Below are 22038 nucleotides of genomic sequence, written 5' to 3' on the forward strand. Positions count from 1 at the left end.
GAGACTGAGACCGCCATAGAGTAAGGTTTAATAACGGGTATTATAATACCGTTGGATACGGCATCTATTGCTTTATAAGANGGAAGGAGTAATANCTANAGNNNATTAAGCAAGNAGANAACTGCTAGTNCTAGCTNACCACTTAATAAAGGTAAAAGGCTAAAGGCTTAAGATTCTTAAGACAAGATAAGACAAATCTAAGATTCTAAAGATAGGATAAGGATAGCTTAAGGACCTATAACGGACGAAAACCGATGGAGTAGAGCAGTAGCTTAGTTTAGAAATATACGAATAAGCTCGGGATAAGAGTTCCCAACGGCATAAGATTCTTAAGATGAGATAAGTGAGATTTAAGACTCTTAAGATAAGATGAGAACACTATAGACGCCTAGTTAGACTAAGGTGGGAGCTAAGCTTAAGTTAGAAGCAAGCTTAGGATTAAAGAATCTAAGGAATTAAAGATTTAGAGAGCGAATAAAGGTATCTATAAATAAGAGGTAAGAGGCTTCTTTATAGATTAGAGAATCTGTAATATAAATAGTAGTTAGACTAGGAGATAAGTATATAGACCTAGAAGACTTACTAGGAGAACGTAGTGTTCAGCCTAAAGATTAAAAAGTTAATACTATAATTAAGAAGTACGAAGACTTTAAGGATCTACTTATGAGACGCGAAAAAAAAGAAACTATAGCAGAATTTAGAGTAAGAATTGCTGTATGGCAAGAGCAGAAACTAGATAAAAGATTTAGTATGCTAGGTTATATAAGGGACAGAGTACCTATATAAAGGACCACTAATAGGCCAAAAGTAGGTACACTATAAGCTAAGTAGCTTACTAAACTAGAAGAAGAAGAGGATTTAGGAATTTTAACTAGGTTTAAGGAATGATATATAAAGGGCTGTTATAATATAGTAATAAAGAGATACTTTCTTACGGACAAACCGTATACACTCTAAAAGTTATACTAAAAGTGGTATAGATAACGACATAATGACGAGTGGGAAGATTTCTATATATGGTTAGATAAAAAAGTTATTTAAAACCACCCGATTATAGAGAAGGCTATAACTTATATTAAAGGAGCCTTAATTATAACATTAAAAGATCTAGAGGAGTAATTAGAGGACTAGAGAAGCAAGAGGCGAATCTTAGTACCCGCGAATAAAGTTATAACGCTTAGATTAATATAAAAAAGGTTTAAACTTAAGGATAAAAATAAGCCGAGAGTTAACCTAAGACACTAAGTACACTATATACTATTATGGATAGTATATATAGATAATACGTGTAATATATATAGAGCACCTAAAGATAAGAATTAGAAGTATCTAATAAGGATATATTAGATGACGGATAAGGCGAAATATTAAAACGCTAAGTATATACATAGTTGGCACCCTATAGAAGTTTAAGAATAAAGGGACTTAATACTTTAACTAGGAAGATTCCTTACGGAAGAATGCCTAGATAGATAATAATAGTGGGAATGTCCAGAGAATACCTATTTATGGTATATTAAAGACAAAAAGCAAACTAAGTATTGGCCTAAGTTAGACTAAGTATAAATAGGATCTAGTAGCCACTAGTTAGGAAAAGTAGAGGCCTATAGAACTAGAGGGAGCTAGTGGTAAAGCCTTAAACCCTTAAAGGAATTTAAGGTTAATACCTAAATTTATAAGTTAGATGGCAAGATTAACAGTTTAAGGTATTAATAGATAGTGGAGTAACAAGGAACCATATCTCGCTAGTAATAGTTTAAAAAAAATAGGGTTACTACATAGGAAAAAGGAATATCCTTACCTATTAGTAACAATTTTAGGAGATCCGATAGCCTATAGAGGAGGTATTATTAATCTTAAAATAGGACCTATTTAGTTAACCATCAAAGGGAAATAAGTTAAGATGTCTTTTAATATATTACTATTAGGGAATAATAAGGCAGTATTAGGAATGCCTTAGTTACAGGAATACAATCTAAAGATTGATTGGATTATAGGTTAGGTCGATATTAAGGATACTTAACGACGTAAGATGCGATAATAAGCTAAGATAGTATAGTACTAAGTAGGAGCGACCTACAAGGAAATAGAAAAAGGGCTAAGCTATATACTAAAGAGATACTATAAGTACGGCAAGAAACTATGGTCACTAGAAAGTGAAAAGTTGTTAGAGTATATAGTATAGGACTATAAGATAGAATTAGAACTAGAAATAAGTCTAAGGTTCTTTCCAATCTATAAGCTTACTAAGGAAGAAGGTAGAGCACTAAAAGAGTTTGTCTAAGAAAACTTATAAAAGGGATATATTAGACTATCGCAGTTATCAGCAGGTTATCTAGTACTGTTTGTACTAAAGAAAAATGGCAAACTAAGGCTATATATTAACTATAGACAGTTAAACAGCATTATAAGAAAGGATAGGTATCTTTTACCCTTAATTAGCGAAATTTAAGATAGGATAAGTAACGCGTAAATCTTTATAAAGATAGATCTAAGATAGGCATACTATTAGATTAGAATTAAGGAGGGCGACAAATAGAAGGCAGCCTTTAGGTTAAAGGAAGGACTATATAAACTATTAGTTATACAATTTAGGCTTATAAACGCACTAGCAACGTTCTAGAAGCGAATTAATAATATATTAGGAGAATACTTAGATGAATTTGTTATGGTATATTTTAATAATATTATTATCTACTTAATAACTAAGGAAGAACATGGAGAATATATTAAATGGGTTTTAAAAAGACTATAGGAAGAACAGATGCTAGTAGCAATTAAGAAATGCGAGTTCTTTACTAGGAAAACCGATTTTATAGGATTTATTATTAAACTAGGCCAATTTAGTATAGATCTAAAGAAGATTAAGGCTATAGTGAATTGGTAAGAACTAGAGAATGTTATATAGTTAAGATTATTCCTAGGGTTTTGCAATTACTGCAGAAGGTTTATAGTATAATGGTTAAAGGATATTAAACTATTTACGTACTTAATAAAGAAAGAAGAACTATAGATATGGGGAAAGGAATAATAAGAACTATTTTAGAGAATTAAAAGGTTATTTACCTAGGAGCCAGTTTTTAAGATCTATTAACTAGGACTAGAGATGGTTATAGAAACCAATATATTAGACTTTATACTAGGAGTATATTTTATATAAAAGTATCTAGATAGATGGCACCTAGTAGCATATTATAGTTAAAAGATAACACTACCGGAACTAAACTATAATATCTATAACAAGGAGTTATTAGGTATAGTTATAGCACTAAAGGAATAAAGAGCATTCTTATAAGGCATAGAAAAACTATTTATAGTTAAGACGGATTATAAGAACCTAATAGGATTCCTAATAATAAAAGAACTTAACTAAAGATAGGTTAGATGGGCAGAGATGCTTATAGAATACTATTTTGAGATTTAGTATACTAAGGGTATAGACAACACATAAGCTAATGCGTTAAGTTAAAAAGCTAAACTATAAAATAATAAGAAGCCATTAGGGGCTTTACTGCGAAAAGATATAGACGGATTAATTAGGTATAATTATCTAAAAATCGCAGTAACTTAAGAAGAAGAGTTAGAGAAAGTCTACGAGATACTAGAAAGCTTTTAGGTATAGAAAATTCTAGAAGTATAGCTAGAAGATCTATAGACGAATATATACGAAAACTAAGAAGTAAAGTACATCCTAAGAAGTATAGTAGAGCACTTTATAGAAGATTTCTATAAGGGATTAACTTAAGGATATAACGGAGCTACGGGCTTAGTATTAAGACTTTAAGAGGAGTATATTATTAACGGAATTTAAAGGATGGCTAGAAAGGTTACTAAGGAGTATTTAGATTACTAGAGGAATAAACTAACGAGGCATAAGCTATATAGAGGGCTACAATCTATTAAAATACTAGAGAGATTATAGGAGGTTATATTATAGGACTTTATTATTAAGTTACTAAAGTTAAGAGATCCTATTATAGGATAAGATTATAATGCGATCTTAGTAATAATAGATAAGCTTATAAAGTGGGGATACTTTATAGTATATACGGAGGAAATCTTAGCGGAAGATATTGCTAGAATCTATGTTAAGGAAGTGTTTATAAGATATAGAGCACTAAGTAAAATTATATTGGATAGGGATTTAAGATTTATAGTAGCATTCTGGGAGGTATTTTTAGCGAAGTAAAGAGTTTAAGCAGTAACTTCTACCATATATTATTTACAGGCCGTCGAAAACGGACTCTGCACCTATACGTGGTGACGGCTACGAACCTAGTCTTCGAAGTTTAGATCTAGAGCCAACGCAGAGACGTTGCATAGCGTGCGGACAGGACCTGGTGGTGGTTGTAGGCGTTAAGGGCGGTGGTGAAAAGTTTTCGGATGGTGAGATCTTGAAAACTACTACTGTTGGCCCTCTATAATACGACGACCACTACTGTTCTCCTATTTAGGGCACCTGTATAATCTAACATGGATGTATAGTATTCGATAGCATCCCCCGACCCCTAATAGAAAGTATTGACGACCTCTTATATTAACGAATAAGCGAACGTAAACGAGTAAACGAACGAGCAAATATACGGCCCCTTCTAGCCCCTAGGGCGATCGCCCGCGGAGCATGCGGTTACTCGCCGTACTACCGTAATACTACTAAAGCGATAGCCGGATACAACCTCGTATGGTTTTCCTTGTCTCCTTTTAACGGAGTGGTGCCCCTAGAGAGGGCTTAGTAACTGGGGCCTAGGTATAAAAGATACCTAGGTACACATATCCCGCTTTCGGCTTTTAGTATTAGGATAGTAGAACGGATGAATCCCCCTTACGCCTTCGATAGGCCCTAGGGGGGGGAAGGCATAGCGTATATGGCAATGGTTAAACAAGAGATAGCATATAGGGGATGGCCAAGATATGGGAAATAATAATAATACAGCAATTAATTGGCAAGGCCTAGCTGGGACGTAGTAAACCCTAGCTTGGATAAGCTAGAGAAGGAAGTAGTAGTTCCTAAGGAGTTTAAACATCTAAGGAGGACAGGATGTAGCCGTAGGCCCGTAGGGCCGCCGCTATAGACGGATATGGCAAATTGGGGTTTTTTATCCTACTGAGGTGGCTTATAGGGTTTTTCCTCCCCCCAGCAGCAAGGGTTTTTTCCCGTTAATATTACTTTTCCCTTATGTACGGAGTAGTCTGCGTGGGGCTAGATAGTATCCGTATTAGACGTTAATTAAAGAAGAATTATTATTATTATTATTATATTATTTACAGATAGACGGTTAAACGGAAAGATTAAATTAGACACTAGAGCAGTATCTAAGACACTATATTAATCACGCATAGAATAATTAGGTATCGCTATTACTAATTATATAGTTTATATATAATATAACACCATAGGAAGGAATAGGTACTTTACTATTTAAGGCGAATTATGGATACGAGCTAAGAATATTATTATTGCTATATTAAGTAAAGAAAACGAGTAGCATAGCTAAGTAAAGAATGGATACTTTAATAAATCTTTATATAAACCTTATAGAAACAGCTAAGGTAGTACAATAGAGAATAAAACGATACTATAACGCTAGGAGATCTAAGGGACTAGATCTTAAGGAGGGAGATAAAGTATAGCTACTATATAAAAATTTTAAGAGTTAACGACTAAGTAAGAAGTTAGATTATGTTAGACTAGGACCTTTTAAAATTACGTAAAGAATTTTACTAGTTACATTTAAGTTAAACCTACTAGCTAAAATGAAAATCTACCCTATATAGCATATTGCAATGCTAGAGCTAGTATATAGGAATATTAAGCTATTAGTTTACGAGGTAGATATGTATAGAGAATAGAAAGAAGACGAATAGTAAGTTTTGAAGATTATTAGCTACGAGGATATAGATAATGAAATATAGTATAAAGTAAAGTAAATAGGCTACACTAAGACTACCTGGGAGCTACTAAAAAATTTAAAGAATGCTATAGGAAAGGTATAGGAGTATTGGAAGAAAATAGGTTAGGTAATATTAATAAAGAAGGATCGCTAAAGAATAAGTCACCTAAGGGGGACCTAGGAAGAGCGACTGCCGAACTATTCGGAGTTATTCCCTTTATAGAAAGAGAGTTGGTTCTCTTATTACTAAGTTTCTATAGACCTTATTTTATAAGTTTCTACTCCTTAAAACGAACCTTCTTACGTACTTTCTTAAGATGAAGTAGTTGAGCAGACGCCGCAATGCGAGTATTTAGGGCCTTTTATTCCGTGTTTTAAGAATACTTAAGCTTAGCGAGGGCCTGCGCTAGGTTACCGTTTAGCTTTACAGCGACAGTTTAAACACAAGACCCTATAACAAATTACTTAGGGAATTTAGAAGCTATTAAGAGTTATAGGACGCGCATACTTAGCGTTAAAAGTAGAATAAACGTTATAGGAGGAATAAATGTTTACTTTAGTGCACTCTAAGTAAGAGGATAGTTGCTAAAATAAAGGACTTGCTAGCGTAATACAGACTAACCCCTTTTTTGCATAATAAGAATATAGAGACGGTATAATTTTACTAAGTGATAATATAGCAGTAATAGTGCGGGTACAATATTGCGCGTGTAAAGAAGAAGATGCTTTAGGTATAATAAGTAACAATATTAACTAAATTAATTAGATGGATATTATACCTCTAATAAACGACTTAGAGATATTAGGAATCTTTAAGGACGAAAATTAAGAGGAGGGAAATGGTATTACGGACGCTTTAAGTATAATATTACAACTACTTAGAGAGGAGTTAGAAGAAGCTAGTTAGTTAATATAAGCACGGTCTAGGATGGAGCTAGTAGAACTATATAACGAAGAATGGTAAGTAAGTTATATGGCGTGCTATATATTGAATAAGAGGAATAAGAGGAACTTATGTACCTTATATATAACATATATATTACGTATAAGAAGGATTTTATAGAAGTACGGTTGTGTATTTAAGGACCCTTAGTCCCTACCTAGATAGTTTCTTCCTTATAGTGATTCTTAGAATATAATTGGAGTTAATCTATTAGGCAACTACTCTACTAGTTGTTATTACGTTATTAACTACTTGCAATACTTACACACCTAGCCCAATAACGAGCCTACTGTAGTACTTGCTACAAGGTTCCGTTATAGTTATCTTAAGTAGGTAAGAGCTATAGCTATAGTAAGGAGCTAAGGCTATTAGAGAAAGACAAGTATAAAGTATGCTATTAGGAAGGCCACTACTAAAAAGACTATCCCCTGCTTAGATAATTCCGATTTAATAATACTAAGAAGAAAAATTAAGATTAAGGCGTTTTTAAGGTAAAAAAACTAGGGAATATAGTAATAGCTAAGGAAGAATTCGACAGTAATTTAATCTACCCTAACTAAACGTACTATGCTTATAGTGAGTATAGGTTCCCTTATAGAGCACGCTAGGTGCTAGCTATAAGCTAAGCTACAAGATATAGTGACTGAGTAGACCGCTTAAATTAAGTGGGAAGCCCAGGTTAAGATTAAGCGGGACGCTTAAATTACAGTTATTTAAGAAATATCGTTTACTCGCTTAGGATGCGAAAGAGCCGCATTGCCCCCCCCCTATTAAAACAATACACCCCCTATAGTCCCACTAATATAGCTTTATATTTTATAAGTAGAGGCCTATTTTATAGCTCTATTCTAGGGCTATAAAATAAGCCCTTATTTATATTATTTAGGGCTATTTTAGTAAAGTTATGGGGGGTGCTTATTTCTAGGAATAGAGGGGTCGGATTAGTCAGCGCAGAGCCTTAATTTAAGTTATACAACCACCCCCTATAGCCCTACTGATATAGCTTTATATTTAATAAATAAAGACTTATTTTATAGCGCTAAAATAGAGCTATAAAATGGGCCTTTATATATATAAATTGGATTAATATTGGTGGAATTATATGGGGTGGATTGTTTTAATAAGAGGGTGATGTACTGCTGGGGCTTGGCGATTTTTTTGATATTTCCAAAACGGCAGTATACCTCTTATAACTTTACTAATATAGCGTTATATTTTATAAATAGGGCCAGATTTTATAGCTCTTTACTAGAGCTATAAAACTAGCCTCTATTTATATAGTTTAGAGCTATATTAGTAAGACTATAGGGGGTAGAGCCGAATGTTACGCATCGCCTACTTTATTAAAGCGATATACTCCCTATAGCCCCACTAATATAGCTCTATATTTTATAAATAAAGGTCTATTTTATAGCTCTATTTTAGGCCTATTAAATAAGTCTTTATTTATAAAATATAGAGCGGTGCTTATTTTTAGGGTGGATGGGTCAGGTTAGTCAGCGCAGAGCCTTATTTTAAGTTTTGCGGCCATTCTAAAATACCCCACATAGTTCCACTAATATTAGTCCAATTTATATAAATAAGGGCTTATTTTATAGCCCTAATATAGGGCTATAAAATATAACTTTATTTATAAAATATAGAGCTGTATTAGTGGGGCTATAGGGGGTATATTGTTTTGATAGAGAGGGTATACTTAGCCCGACTCTTTACCACCTAAATTTCTATAACCACACTATTTACTAAGCTGCTATATATTAAAAATTATAAATTAGTATCTATTTTATAGTTCTATTTACTAATTTTATAAAATAAGACTTATTTTTAGTGGTTGTATAAGCATTATTATAAAACGAACGTCTGCGGGAGGGAGGCTCGCTTAATTTTGATTTTCGCAATACTTTCGCAAAGGGTAGTAAGCGAGTAAACGATATTTCTTAAATGACTGTAAGCCGCGAACTAACCTAGACCTCCCCCTACTACCTTAAACGCCGATAAAGACTCTAGTTATAAGAACTGCGAGTAGGTAAGATAGTAATTAAGCGGGATACTTAAATTAAGTAGGAAGCCTAGGTTAAGACTAAGTGCTAATAAAGACTCTAGTAGTGGGAACTATGAGTTATAACGGAACCTTGTAGTAAGAACTACAGTGGGTTCTGTTAATGGGCTAGGTGTGTAGGTAATGCAAGAAGTTAATAACGTAATAATAACTAGTAGAGTGGTTGCCTAATAAATTAACTCTAATTATATTCTAAGAATTACTATAAGGAAGGAACTATTTAGGTAGGGACTAAGGGTCCTTAAATACACATCCGTACTCCTATAAAATCCTTCTTATACGTAATATACGTATTATACATAAGTTCCTCTTATTCCTCTTATTTAATATATAGCACGTTATATAACCTTAGTTACTATTCCTCATTATATAGCTCTACGGGTTCCATCCTAGACCGTGCCTATATTAACTAGCTAGCCTCTTTTAACTCTTCTTTAAGTAGTTATAATATTATACTTAAGGCGTCCGTAATACTATCTCCCTTCTCTTTATTTTTGTCCTTAAAGATACCTAGTATCTCTAAGTTATTTACTAGAGGTATAATATCCGTCTAATTAATTTAGTTAATATTATTACTTATAATGCCTAAAGCATCTTCCTCTTTATACGCGTAATGTTGTACCCGCACTATTGCTACTATATTATTGCTTAGTGAGATTATACCGTCTCTATATTCTCGTTGTATAAAAGAGGGGTTAGTTTACGTTGCGCTAGTAAGTCCTTTATCTTAGCAACCGTTCTCTTATTTAGAGTGCACTAAAGCAAATATTTAATCGTCTTGCGATGTTTACTTTACTTCTAACGCTAAGTATACGCGTTTTATAACTCTTAATAGTCTCTAAGTTCCCTAAGTAATTTGTTATAGGGTCTTATATTTAATCTGCTGCTATAAAGCTTAATAGTAACCTGGCGTAGGCTCTTACTAAGCTTAAGTGTTCCTATAACGCGGAATAGAAGGCCCTAAATGCTTAAATCGCGGTATTTACTTGGCTGCTTTATCTTAAAAAGGTTCGCAAGAAGGTTTGTTTTAAGGAGTAGAAATTTATAAAATAAGGTTTATAGGAACTTAGCAATAAAAGAACGGATTCTCTTTTAATAGAGAAGGAAATAACTCCGAGTAGTTCGGCAGTTGCTCTTTTTAGGTCCCCCTTAGGTAACTTATTCTTTAGCGATTCTCCTTTATTAATATTGCCTAACCTTTTCTCTTCTAATACTCCTATACCTTTCCTATAGCGTTCTTTAGGTTCTCTAGTAGCTCCTAGGTAGTCTTATTATAGCCTATTTACTTTACTTTATACTATATTTTATTATCTACGTCCTTATAATTAATAATCTTTAAAACTTGCTATTTATCCTCTTCTTATTCTTTATACGTGTCTGCTTTATAAACTGGTGGCTTAATATTCCCGTATGCTAGCTCTAGCATTATAATATACTATATAGGGTAGATCTTTATTCTAGCTAATAGGTTTAACTTAAATGTAACCAATAAAATTTTCTACGTAATTTTAAAAGGTCCTAGTCTGACGTAGTCTAACTTCTTGCTTAGTTGTTAACTTTTAAAATTTTTGTGTAGTAGCTATACTTTATCTCCCTCCTTAAGATCTGGTCCCTTAGATCTCTTAGCATTATAGTACTTTTTTATTCTTTGCTGTACTACCTTAGCTGTTTCCATAAGGTCTATATAAAGATTTATTAATATCTCCATTCTTTACTTAGCTATACTACTTATTTTCTTTACTTAATATAGTAATAATAATGTCCTTAGCTTATATCCGTAATTCGCCTTAAATAGTAATGTTTCTATCCCTTCTTATAGTGTCGCATTATATATAAACTATATAACTAGTAATAGCAATACCTAATTATTCTGTATATAATTAATATAATGCCTTAGATACTATTCTAGTGTTTAATTTAATCTTTCTATTTAACCGTCTGTTTGTGGATAATATACGGTAGAAGTTACTACTTAAACTTTTTGCTTTACTAAGAACACTTCCTAGAATACTGCTATAAATCTTAGATCTCTGTCCAATATAATCTTGCTTAGTGCTCTATATTTTACAAATACTTCTTTAATATAGATTCTAGCGATATCTTCCGCTAAGATTTCTTCTATGCATGCTATAAAGTATCCCCACTTTATAAGCTTGTTTATTATTACTAAGATTGCGTTATAATCTTGTCCGGTAATAGGATCTTTTAATTTTAGTAACTTAATAATAAAGTCCTATAATATAACCTCCTATGGTCTCTTTGGTATTTTAATAGGTTATAGCCCTCTATATGGCTTGTGCCTTATTAGTTTATTTCTTTAGTAATCTGGATATTCTTTAGTAACTTATTTTGCTAGTCCCTAGATTTTATTAATAATATATTTCTCTTAAAGTTTTAACACTAAGCCTATAGCTCCGTTATATCTTTAAGTTAGTCCCTTATAAAATAACTTAATAAACTCCTTTGTAATAACTCTTGGTACGTATATTACTTCTTAATTTTTGTACTGCTTTAAGTTTAGATCCTCTACCTATACGTCTTAGATCTTTTATAACTATTTACTTTTTAGTAATTTATAGGTCTAACTAACTTCTCTTATTACTATAATTTTTGGATAATTATATCTAATTAATCCGTCTGTGTCCTTTTACAGTAAAGCCCCTAATGGCTTTTTATTATTTTATAGTTTAGCTTTTCTACTTAGAGCATCTGCTTATATATTCTCTGTACCCTTAGTATACTAAATCTTAAAATGGTATTTTATAAGTATCTTTGCCTATCTAACTTATCTCTAATTAAGTTCTTTTGTTATTAGGAACCCCGTTAGGTTCTTATAATCTATTTTAACTATAAATAGTTTCTCTATATCTTATAAGAATGCTCTTTATTTCTAAAGTACTGTAACTATACCTAATAACTCCTTGTTATAGATGTTATAGTTTAGTTCGGGTGGTGTTATCTTCCGACTATAGTATACCACTGGGTGCTATTTATCCTTATATTTCTATAGAAAGTACGCTTTTAGTATAAAGTCTAATATATCTATTTCGACCACTGTCTCTAACTTTGTCTAGTAGATTTTAAGGATTAGGTCTTAAGTAAACAACTCCTTAACCTTTTTAAATAGTTTCCTCTACTCTTCTCCCTATACCTAAGGTTCTTTTTTCTTTATTAACCTTATAAATAGCTTAATATTCTTTAACTATTAAGCTATAAACCTTCTGTAGTAATTGCAAAACCCTAAAAACAACCTTAGCTATATAACGTTCTCTAGTTCTTACTAATTTACTATAGCCTCGATCTTCTTTAGATCTATACTAAGTTAGCCTAGTTTAATAATAAATCTAACGAAATCTGTCTTCCTAGTAAAGAACTTATATTTCTTAATCGCTATTAGCATCTGTTCTTCTTATAGTCTTCTTAAGACCTATTTAACGTGTTCTCTATATTCTTCCTTACTTATTAAGTAGATAATAATATTATTAAGGTATACTATAATAAATTTATCTAAGTATTCTCTTAATATATTGTTAATACGCTTCTAAAACATCACTAGTGCGTTTATAAGCCTAAATTATATAACTAGTAGTTTATATAGTTTTTTCTTTAACCTAAAGGCTGCCTTCTATTTATCGCCTTCCTTAATTCTAATCTAATAGTACGCCTATCTTAGATCTATCTTCGTAAAGATTTGCGCATTACTAATTCTATTTTAGATTTTGCTAATTAAGGGTAAAGGATACCTATCCTTCCTAGTAATGCTATTTAACTGTCTATAGTTAATGCATAGTCTAAGTTTTCTATTTTTCTTTAGTATAAATAATACTGGATATCTTACTAATAACTGTAATGGTCTAATATATCCCTTTTATAAGTTCTTCTAAATAAACTCTTTTAGTGCTCTCCCTTTTTCTTTAGTGAGCTTATAGATTAGAAAGAACCTTAGACTTATTCCTGGTTCTAATTCTATCTTATAGTCCTATACTACATATTCTAATAGCTTTTTACTTTCTAGTAACTATAATTTCTTACTATACTTATGGTATCTCTTTAGTATATGGCTTATTCCTTTTTCTATTTCTTTATAGGTCGCCCCTACTTAGTACTATACTATTTTAGCTTTTTATTATATCTTACGGCGTTAAGTATTTTTTAATATTAACCTAACCTATAACCTAATTAATCTTTGGATTATATTTCTATAATTAAGGCATTCCTAGTACTACCTTATTATTCCCTAATAGTAATATGTTAAAAGATATCTTAATTTATCTTCCTTTAATGGTTATCTAAATAGGTCCTGTTTTAAGATTAATAATGCCCCTCTATAGGCTATTAGATCTCCTAAAATTGTTACTAGTAGATAAAGGTGCTTCTTTTATCTGTGTAGTAGCCCTATTCTTTTAACTGCTGCTAATAAGATATGGTTTTGTGTTGCTCTACTATCTACTAACGCTTTAAACTGCTGATCTTGCTATTTAACTTATAATTTAGGTGTTGTTTTTAAATTCCTTTAAGGGTCTAAGGCTTTACTACTGGCTCCCTTTAGTCCTATAGGCCTCTACTTTTCCTAACTATTGGCTATTTAATCCTGGTTATACTTAGTCTAACTTAGGCTAATACTTAGTTCGCTTTTTATCTTTAATGTGCTATAGATAGGTATTCTCTAGATATTCCTACTATTATCATCTATTTAGGCATTCTTCCGTAAGGAATCTTCCTGGTTAAAGTATTAAGTTTTCTAACTTCTAAACTTTTACTAGATGCCAGCTGTGTATATACTTGGTATTTCTATACTATTACTCCTCTAGCGCCTAATATATCCTTATAGGGTATTTCCAATTTTTTTTGGGTTTTTATATATTTTGTATATGTTATCTATATATACAATCTATAATAGCGTATAGTATGCTAGGTGCTTTAGGTTAACTCTTAACTTGTTTTTATCCTTAAGTTTAAACCTTTATCGCACTAATCTAAACGTTATAACTTTATTCGCAGGTACTAAGATGCGTCTCTTACTTCTTTAGTCCTCTAATTATTTCTTTAGATCCTTTAATATTATAATTAAGGCTCCCTTAATATAATTTATCGCTTTTTCTATAATTGGGTGGTCTTGGATAACTTTCTCGTCTAACTATATATAGAAATCTTCCCACTTATTGTTGTGTCTCTGTTTATACTACTTTTAGTATAGCTATTAGAGTATATACAGCTTATCCGTAAGGAAGTATCTTTTTATTACTATATTGTAATAGCCCTTTATATATCGTTTTTTAAATCTAGTTAAAATCCCTAGATCCTCTTTATTTTCTAGTTTAGTAAGCTACTTAGCTTTTAGTATACTAGCTCTTAGCCTATTAATAATTCTTTATACTAGTGCTCTATCTTATATATAATTAAATATACTAAATCTTATATTTAGTCCTTTCTTTTACTATATAAGGATTCTTGCTCTAAACTTATCTATAGTTTCTTATAGTTTATATCTTATAACCAGATCCTTAAAGTCTTCTTACTTCTTAATTATAGTATTAACTTTTTAATCTTTAGTCCGAATACTATGTTCTACTAGTAAGTCCTTTAGGTCTATATATTTATCTTTTAGCCTAACTACTATTTGTATTGCAGATTCTCTAATCTATAATAAAGCCATTTACTTCTTGCCTGTGGGTATTCTAATTTATACTCCAAATTCTTAACCCCTTAGATTCTTTAATTCTGAGCTTACTTCTTTCTTAAGCTGTATCCCTGCCTTAGTCTAACTAGGCTTTACGGGTGTTCTTATCTCGTCTTAAGAGTCTTAAATCTTACTTATCTTATCTTAAGAGTCTTATACCTTTAGGAAACTTCGTCCTAAGCTTATTTATATATTACTAAACTAAGCTATTACTCTGCTTTATTAGTTATCGTCTATTATAGGTCCTTAAGCTTGCCTTATCTCGTTTTAAGAATCTTAGTTGTCTCTTATCTTGTCTTAAGAATCTTAAGCCTTTAGCTTTTTACCTTTATTAAGTAGTAAGCTAGTACTAGCAGTTGTCTGCTTGCTTAATTATCTCTAGATATTACTTCTTCCGTCTTATAAAGCGATGGATGCTATATCTAATGGTGTTATAATACCCGTTACTAAACCTTACTCTATAGTGGTTTTAGTCTCTACTTCTGTTACGTTATTAAGGTTTAGATACCCCTAGTTAGTTCCTTTACTATCCTTATCGCTGTTAATTAATAAGTACTCTAACTCTATTATTATTATTGCTAATTATTATCCGCACGTTGCTATAATATCTTAATTTAGCTTATAGAGTCGATCTTATTCTTCGTCTAACTCTTTAGTTTTTTTAAGTCCTTTTAACTCTGGCTCTTATGGCTAATAGCTTACACCGTACTTGGCGTCTTTATAAATTTAGTATATGTTGTTATAATAAAACATAAAACTTTTAATTAAATATTCTTTTATTCCTTATAGTATACTATTATCTCTTTATACGTATATGTTATATACTATTAGTCTAGTTCCCTTTACCATATAGTATCTCTAACTATCTTTATAGTCTTTGGCGAAATAACCCTATTTTCCGCAATTTATATAAGCTCTATCTTTAAACCATTACTTTTGCTATAGAGTCCACTTAAATATCTTCTGTTATTAAGATCCTTGGTTTAGCCTATGCTCCTTAGTTCTATAATTACTTAATCCTTAACTTCTAGGTTTCTATAGTTGCTTTCCCTATCTCTTATAGGTTTCTTTAGTACCGCTTAGGTCTATTAACTCTGCGCCATACTATAGTTTCTAATTTAGCTTTAGTTATTGCGTACTCTGCGTCTTATACAACTATAAAACTCTATCCTAGCCCTTCTTAGCCTGTTCCCTTTGGAAGATCCTATTATTAATCTTAATCGCTTAATCTATTAATTCCCTTAGGGTATCTGCATCTTTTATTAGAATAATTACATCCTAGACTTTAGCCTTAAGTCCCTATTTATACTGTGCTATAAGCACCTTATTGTTTTATTTAACCTATATAGCAAGTATTTAAAACTATATTATATACTTAATTACTAAAGTTCGCTATATTAGGTCCTAAAGCTTCCTTTTTACTATTATTATTGCTTCTAGGTCCCTAAATATCTATATTAATTATTCCGCGAATTCTGCCTAGCTAGAAAATATAAATCGTACCTCTTAATTAGTAGTAGTTATTCCGTTAGTCTATATTTCCGTTAAGTAGGGTTTAAACTATTTAAGTGCCCTTCCTATTAAGAATAGTCCTGCGTAGGCTATCTAATCTATTAACGTGGCTAACTTGGCCCCTTCTTATATAACTTTAAAATGCATTTACGTAAGAAATCCTTTAAGCTTTAATCTCTCTCCTAAGAATTATTTAATTAAAGGTAACTTAACCTTTGCTGCTCCGATTTTATTAAGTCTTTCTTTAAGTATTTAGTTATTCTTATTTAACCTATTAACGATTTCCTATAACTGCCCAACCGTGATTGGTTGTGAGTTAGTATCTTATATACTTGTATCTTCACTTAACCTTAAAGTGGTTACTGCCGTTAACAGCGTTATAGTGGCTGCTTTTAGTGGTATGTTATTCAACTTCTAAGACCGTAACTAGGTAGTGATTGTGTAACGGAACCTTATAGTAAGAACTACGGTGGGTTCTATTAATGGGCTAGGTGTATAGGTAATACAGAAAGTTAATAACGTAATAATAACTGGTGGAGTAGTTGCCTAATAGATTAACTCTAATTATATTCTAAGAATTACTACAAGGAAGGAACTATCTAGGTAGGGACTGAGGGTCCTTAAATACATATCCGTACTCCTATAAAATCCTTTTTATACGTAATATACGTGTTATATATAAGTTTCTCTTATTCCTCTTGTTTAATATGTAGCACGTTATATAACCTTGGTTACTATTCCTTATTATATGGCTCTATGGGTTCCATCCTAGACCGTGCCTGTATTAACCAGCTAGCCTCTTCTGACTCTTCTCCAAGTAGTTGTAATATTGTACTTAAGGCGTCCGTAACACGAGTAGGCTAGATAGTAACTGAGTGGGCCGCTTAAACTAAGTAAAAAGCCTAGGTTAAGACCGAGTGGGCCACTTAAATTAAGTGGGAAGCCTAGGTTAAGATTAAGTGGGACGCTTAAATCTGTAAGGTAATGCTAAGGGTAGGACGCCTATACTGAAGAGAATGCATACCTATACCATTATAAGGGGGAGAGTACTAGAAGGAAGGTTATTACTCCTAAGTAAGCTAGTTTTAAAGCATAAGTACAACGCCAAGGGAGAAGTAATTCGCAAGAAGGTAAGACTGTATTTGGGGAGATAAGTAGACCCCAACGGATATAAAAATAAAAATAAAAATAAAAGTATAATCTAGTTTAGTAATCGGTTTTTAATCTTGCTAATAACTTAGCGTATACGCTCTTTAGTATTATTTTATATTATTAGTATCTTAAAGAAGTTGTCTACCTTATAAACCCAATTATCTAACTACTAAGCGTTAGGTCTATAGCGGGGTTTTAAACTATTAGAGGCCTTAGCTAGTTAGTTTATATCCTTTTTCTATTTATAGTGTAAATGCCTTTCTAAGTCTTTTATACCTCTTTAGGTAGGTACTAGATAGCCCCTAAAAAGCCCTTAGCCTTAACTAAGTTATAAAAGATTTTATTTAGTATAAATTAAGCTCTGCTAGATCTAGACCTACTCCTAGAGGTTTTTAATATATTTATTAGTAGCTCCTTCCTATATAGCTTCCAAGAGCCTTATAGCCGCTTCCTAATATCTATTTTTTTAAAAATAGTTTAGGGCTTTTAACTTTTTAACCTTAGCCTTAGAAAAGCTCCAGCTATAGAGGTAGTATTAGTATTAGTAGCTAGTATAGGTTTCCCTATAAGGCTTAAGTCTTAAATTAGTAGTTAGGTTAAATTACCTAAAGGGGTAAACTTGCTTAGCTTATAAACAGTTTATATACTATTACTTTACTAATTATAAGCTGGTGGTCTTCTAGGAGGGTTTTAATTAGTTCCCTAGTTAAATACGTTAGTATATTTCTCTAGTATTTCTAGCTTAGGGGAAGATCTTATAGCGCTTAATCTTTTAACTAGCCTAGGTAGGACTAGAGGGACTCTAGTTACTTTTTAATAGCGTTATAACTATTATAAAGAGTATCTATATTTTCCTTAGACGTAACTATAGGTATATAAGAGTCTTTAAGCTCCTAGTATATCTAAGTATTAAGGCTTATTTAGCTATCTTACCTAAAGGTTTATATTATCGCAATCTCTCGCTATTAGAGGGACCTTCTTACCTTATCGTAATGGCTTTCTATAAGGTATTTATAGAGTTTCAGTTTAGGTTATTGCGAGATTTTAAAGGAGAATAGTAGTTATAAATAAAAGATATAAATTAACAATCTGGTTCTTAAAGCCAACTACCCTTCTAAAAAGAATTAAGAAGGATTTAAATATAAGGAGACTTTGTAGATAGGGGGCTATAAGGATATAATTATAGAATAGAATAGATTGGTAAAAGAGATAAATCCCTAAGAAGGTAAGGCCTCTAAAATTATAGAGACTATATATTACGGGTATATACCTTTAGTACGTAACTAATAAATATCTAAAGGGTGTCCGGGGGTTGTCCTAAGGGCAACTTAAGGTAACTGCAATAATATCCCTTATATAAAGTCTCTACTACTCTTAGGCATCTTATAGGCTCTACTTTATATACTTCTATTACTCCTCCTATTCCTTAAGGTACCCTTATATATTTTAGTAAATATCTTTAAACTTCCTAATAGGATCCTATAGTTAATTATATAGCCTTAGCTAGTAATTACTAGGTATACTATTAAATCTAAATAGTTAAACGCTATAGGTAATCTAGATTAGTATATGCCAATATCCCTTTGTCTGGCAAAAGAGACTTTTTATATTAGGCGCTTTGGGCGCTCCTGCCTGGGTTAGCATGCTGCAGGCACCCTAGCTAGCGTGATTTTGTTAGCAAGCCTCACCAAAACGCGTTAATATTGCGATGCCGATAAGATACTGCAGAAGGCCACTAAAAACACATATATATTTTTTTGAGGAAGTTAAGCAAAGAGTCGCGATATATAACGTCATGACTGTAAGTTTCTGCCCTTCCTCTATTAACCAGCTACTAATTATATAGGAAAATTCTCCTTCCTTCCCTGTACCTACCTACTTTATATACGTTCTTAACAAGGATAAGCCGGTAAAGGACCAGCTTAAGGTTATAAGGGAGGACGTGCTATATACATTAAATGAGGTGTATTAAGTGCTATAAGTGGTAGAATAGTTTAATTAGCGGTTATTTAATATGGAGGATTAATTAAAGGCAGTAGAGAAGGGCTTAAAGGAGGCTAAGAAGGACGCTGTAGTAAAGGCTTAATTAGCTTTGGAGTCTTAATATTAGAGGTATAAGAAAGTAGAGGACCGAAAATAGTTACCTAGTTATCGCCTACTAAATGAAAGTTGTTAAAGTACCGAAGGCATAGAGGAAGCCCGCAGGCCTTATATTTATATACTATTTGCCTAATCTTTAATATAAGCTTCTTTGCCTCCTTCCATCTACATATTTAGCACCTTAGTAGGCTCTTAAAGCCTTACTTCCTTATAAAGCTTTTAATAGAACGGTAAGTTTGCGTCTTATACCGTTAAATTATAGGTAGGGGGGTTTTAGCGGTAATATAGGTGGTTTTTTAATTTGTTTTATTTTTATGACCAGGCCCAATACTAGATTAATATTACCTATATTTTAGTAAGCTTTAACAAAGAAGACGCTTAGTATTATCCTTATTTAGGCCCATTTTCTAACTGCCTATAATAACGAGGTTCCACGCCAATTATATATGGAAACGGCGGTAGGTTTAGAGGAAGGGCTTTCTTAATATCTAGAAGATCTTCTTACTAATAATATAGGCATTAATTATAGCCGCATTAAGCGCCTAAAAAAATAAGGGCAGCTAGGTACGCATAGTAGTAATCTGGGTGGTATAGTAGCTTTAAAGCTAATTATAAATATTAACGCCGCCTATTTAGTTATTGTAGTTAATAGAGAGCCTAGAAAGCGTTAACTTCTTAATTAAATTATTGCCCCAAACGTTAGCTACCAGCTTCTTAAGGAAGGAATTATATGCCCGCGGCCAACGCTAATTAACTTCATTAACGTCCTTATTACTGCATAAGTAAGCTATTATTAAAAACCGTACTAAATTCTTATCCTACTATATAATTAAAAGCACTAAATTAACGACTACTTCTGTAATAAAGTTAAACGGTAGCCTTTTCTTCCTTTTATTAGCCCTTTTATGCACCTCCGGATAGTCCTTTAAGTTTAATTAAGCTATACTAGCTATAGTAATTCTAAGTCGTTAAAGCACCTAAAATAACGGAATATTTGTAAAGTAGTTATCTAAAAATAGGCAAAATTGGCGAGCCTAAAGGGGGAGCTATTAGGTAAGATAGAGGACGTATTTAGAGGTCTTTAAGAGGACAATATCTTAATAGTCTATTTAAGAAGGAAGCCTAAAGAAGTAGCCAGGTGAGGTAAATATAAAGCTATATTAATACCTATATTAACAAAGGCTTAATATCTTAAAGCCCTTAGGTACTAGCTTACTAGGCAATTTAATTATAGCCATAAATTGTCTAGTAAACCTTACTATTATCTTATTAAAGCTAACTATAGATCTAGGTATAACGTACTTCCTAAACGCCTTACTTAAAGAAGTTATTAACGGCTTAATCTTCTTAAAAACCTAACGTTTAACGCCCTTTAGAGGTGGTAAGGTATAGAAGAAGCGCTTAAGTTACTCCTATCTTTTTTGGCCTATAAATAAGCTAATTAAATGTTTAGGATATTTAGGATCTATGGCCCAAAGGTCTCGCACTTAGGTAACCTTAAAGACGCCTATATAGATAATAAGTCCTACCTAAATCATTAATTCGCCAGCAGAGGTCTCCTTCTACGCCTATAATTGTTTACCGGTATATTATCCTAATTGGTGATATTCGCTAGCTTTTTAAGACGCTATATATAGGTTAGTATTAGCCACGAGCTTCTTAAATACACCGACACTAAAGAATAGTAGAAATACTTGAATTGGCAGATCCTATCTAGATCTACTCCTACTAGACGCTATACCTACCTAATCTACTAGTATATAGTAAGTAGAGCGCTTACTACCCTTATTTTAATTATAAAGATTATTAGATTTAACGCCTACGTTAAAGCCGCTAATAGGCTTACCAGCACGCTAAGTAGCAAATATTAACTTATCTGGAAGGTTAATAACTTTAAGATCTAGTTTAGGAACAGCAGCCATAGGCTCCCATAAAGTAGGAATGGTAGGAAGGCCCATTCTTATAACTTCTTCAGCTAATAGCTCTAGTAGTTTAGTCTTATCTACCTTATCTGCCTTATCCTTAGCAGTTTCGCCGTAGGCCTTAAAAACGGCTCCTAATTTATCCTTAATATCCTTAATTACTACTACTGCCGATAAGCTATCGTGTGTATACTGCGTCGCCTAAAAGGATTGTGAATAGGACTCCTAGGCTTGGGGTGCTTTTAGAGGCTTTAGAGGCCTTAGAGGCTTTAGAGCTAAAGACGTATAACTTTTTTTAGGCGGTATAAGGACAATATTTTGCTAATAATTTAATAATTAAATAGACGGCGACAATATTAAAGCTTTTTAATTAACTATACTATAAGCTTCCTAGCCACATCGCTGCTGTTTACCGTAATATCTAAGCGTTAAATGAGGCGCCAGAACCCTTCCCGCCGATCAACTATACTGACTTAAGGTTTTAACACCAAGCTCTATACGGTATAGAGCCTCTAGATTGGCTTTTGAGGCGTGCATATACGAAAAGTCCATGAAAAAATTGCCATATAAAGGGATAATAAATATATAACGTTTCCTGCCCTAACGTCGCCATATGGCCAAAAAGACACGAAGTGCTTGCGAACTTGTTCGTAAGCGCGGCGGGATCTAATATATATACTCTTACAATTGCCCTCCCCTCTACGCGTTCGCCCTTAAACGCTAAGCCGTAAGGGGTCCGCATACTAAGAGTCGTATATATTAGAAGTCCCCAGTAACAT

Source organism: Cenococcum geophilum (genome assembly GCF_001692895.1).
Source record: "Cenococcum geophilum 1.58 unplaced genomic scaffold K441scaffold_42, whole genome shotgun sequence".
In the NCBI taxonomy this organism is placed as follows: domain Eukaryota; kingdom Fungi; phylum Ascomycota; class Dothideomycetes; order Gloniales; family Gloniaceae; genus Cenococcum; species Cenococcum geophilum.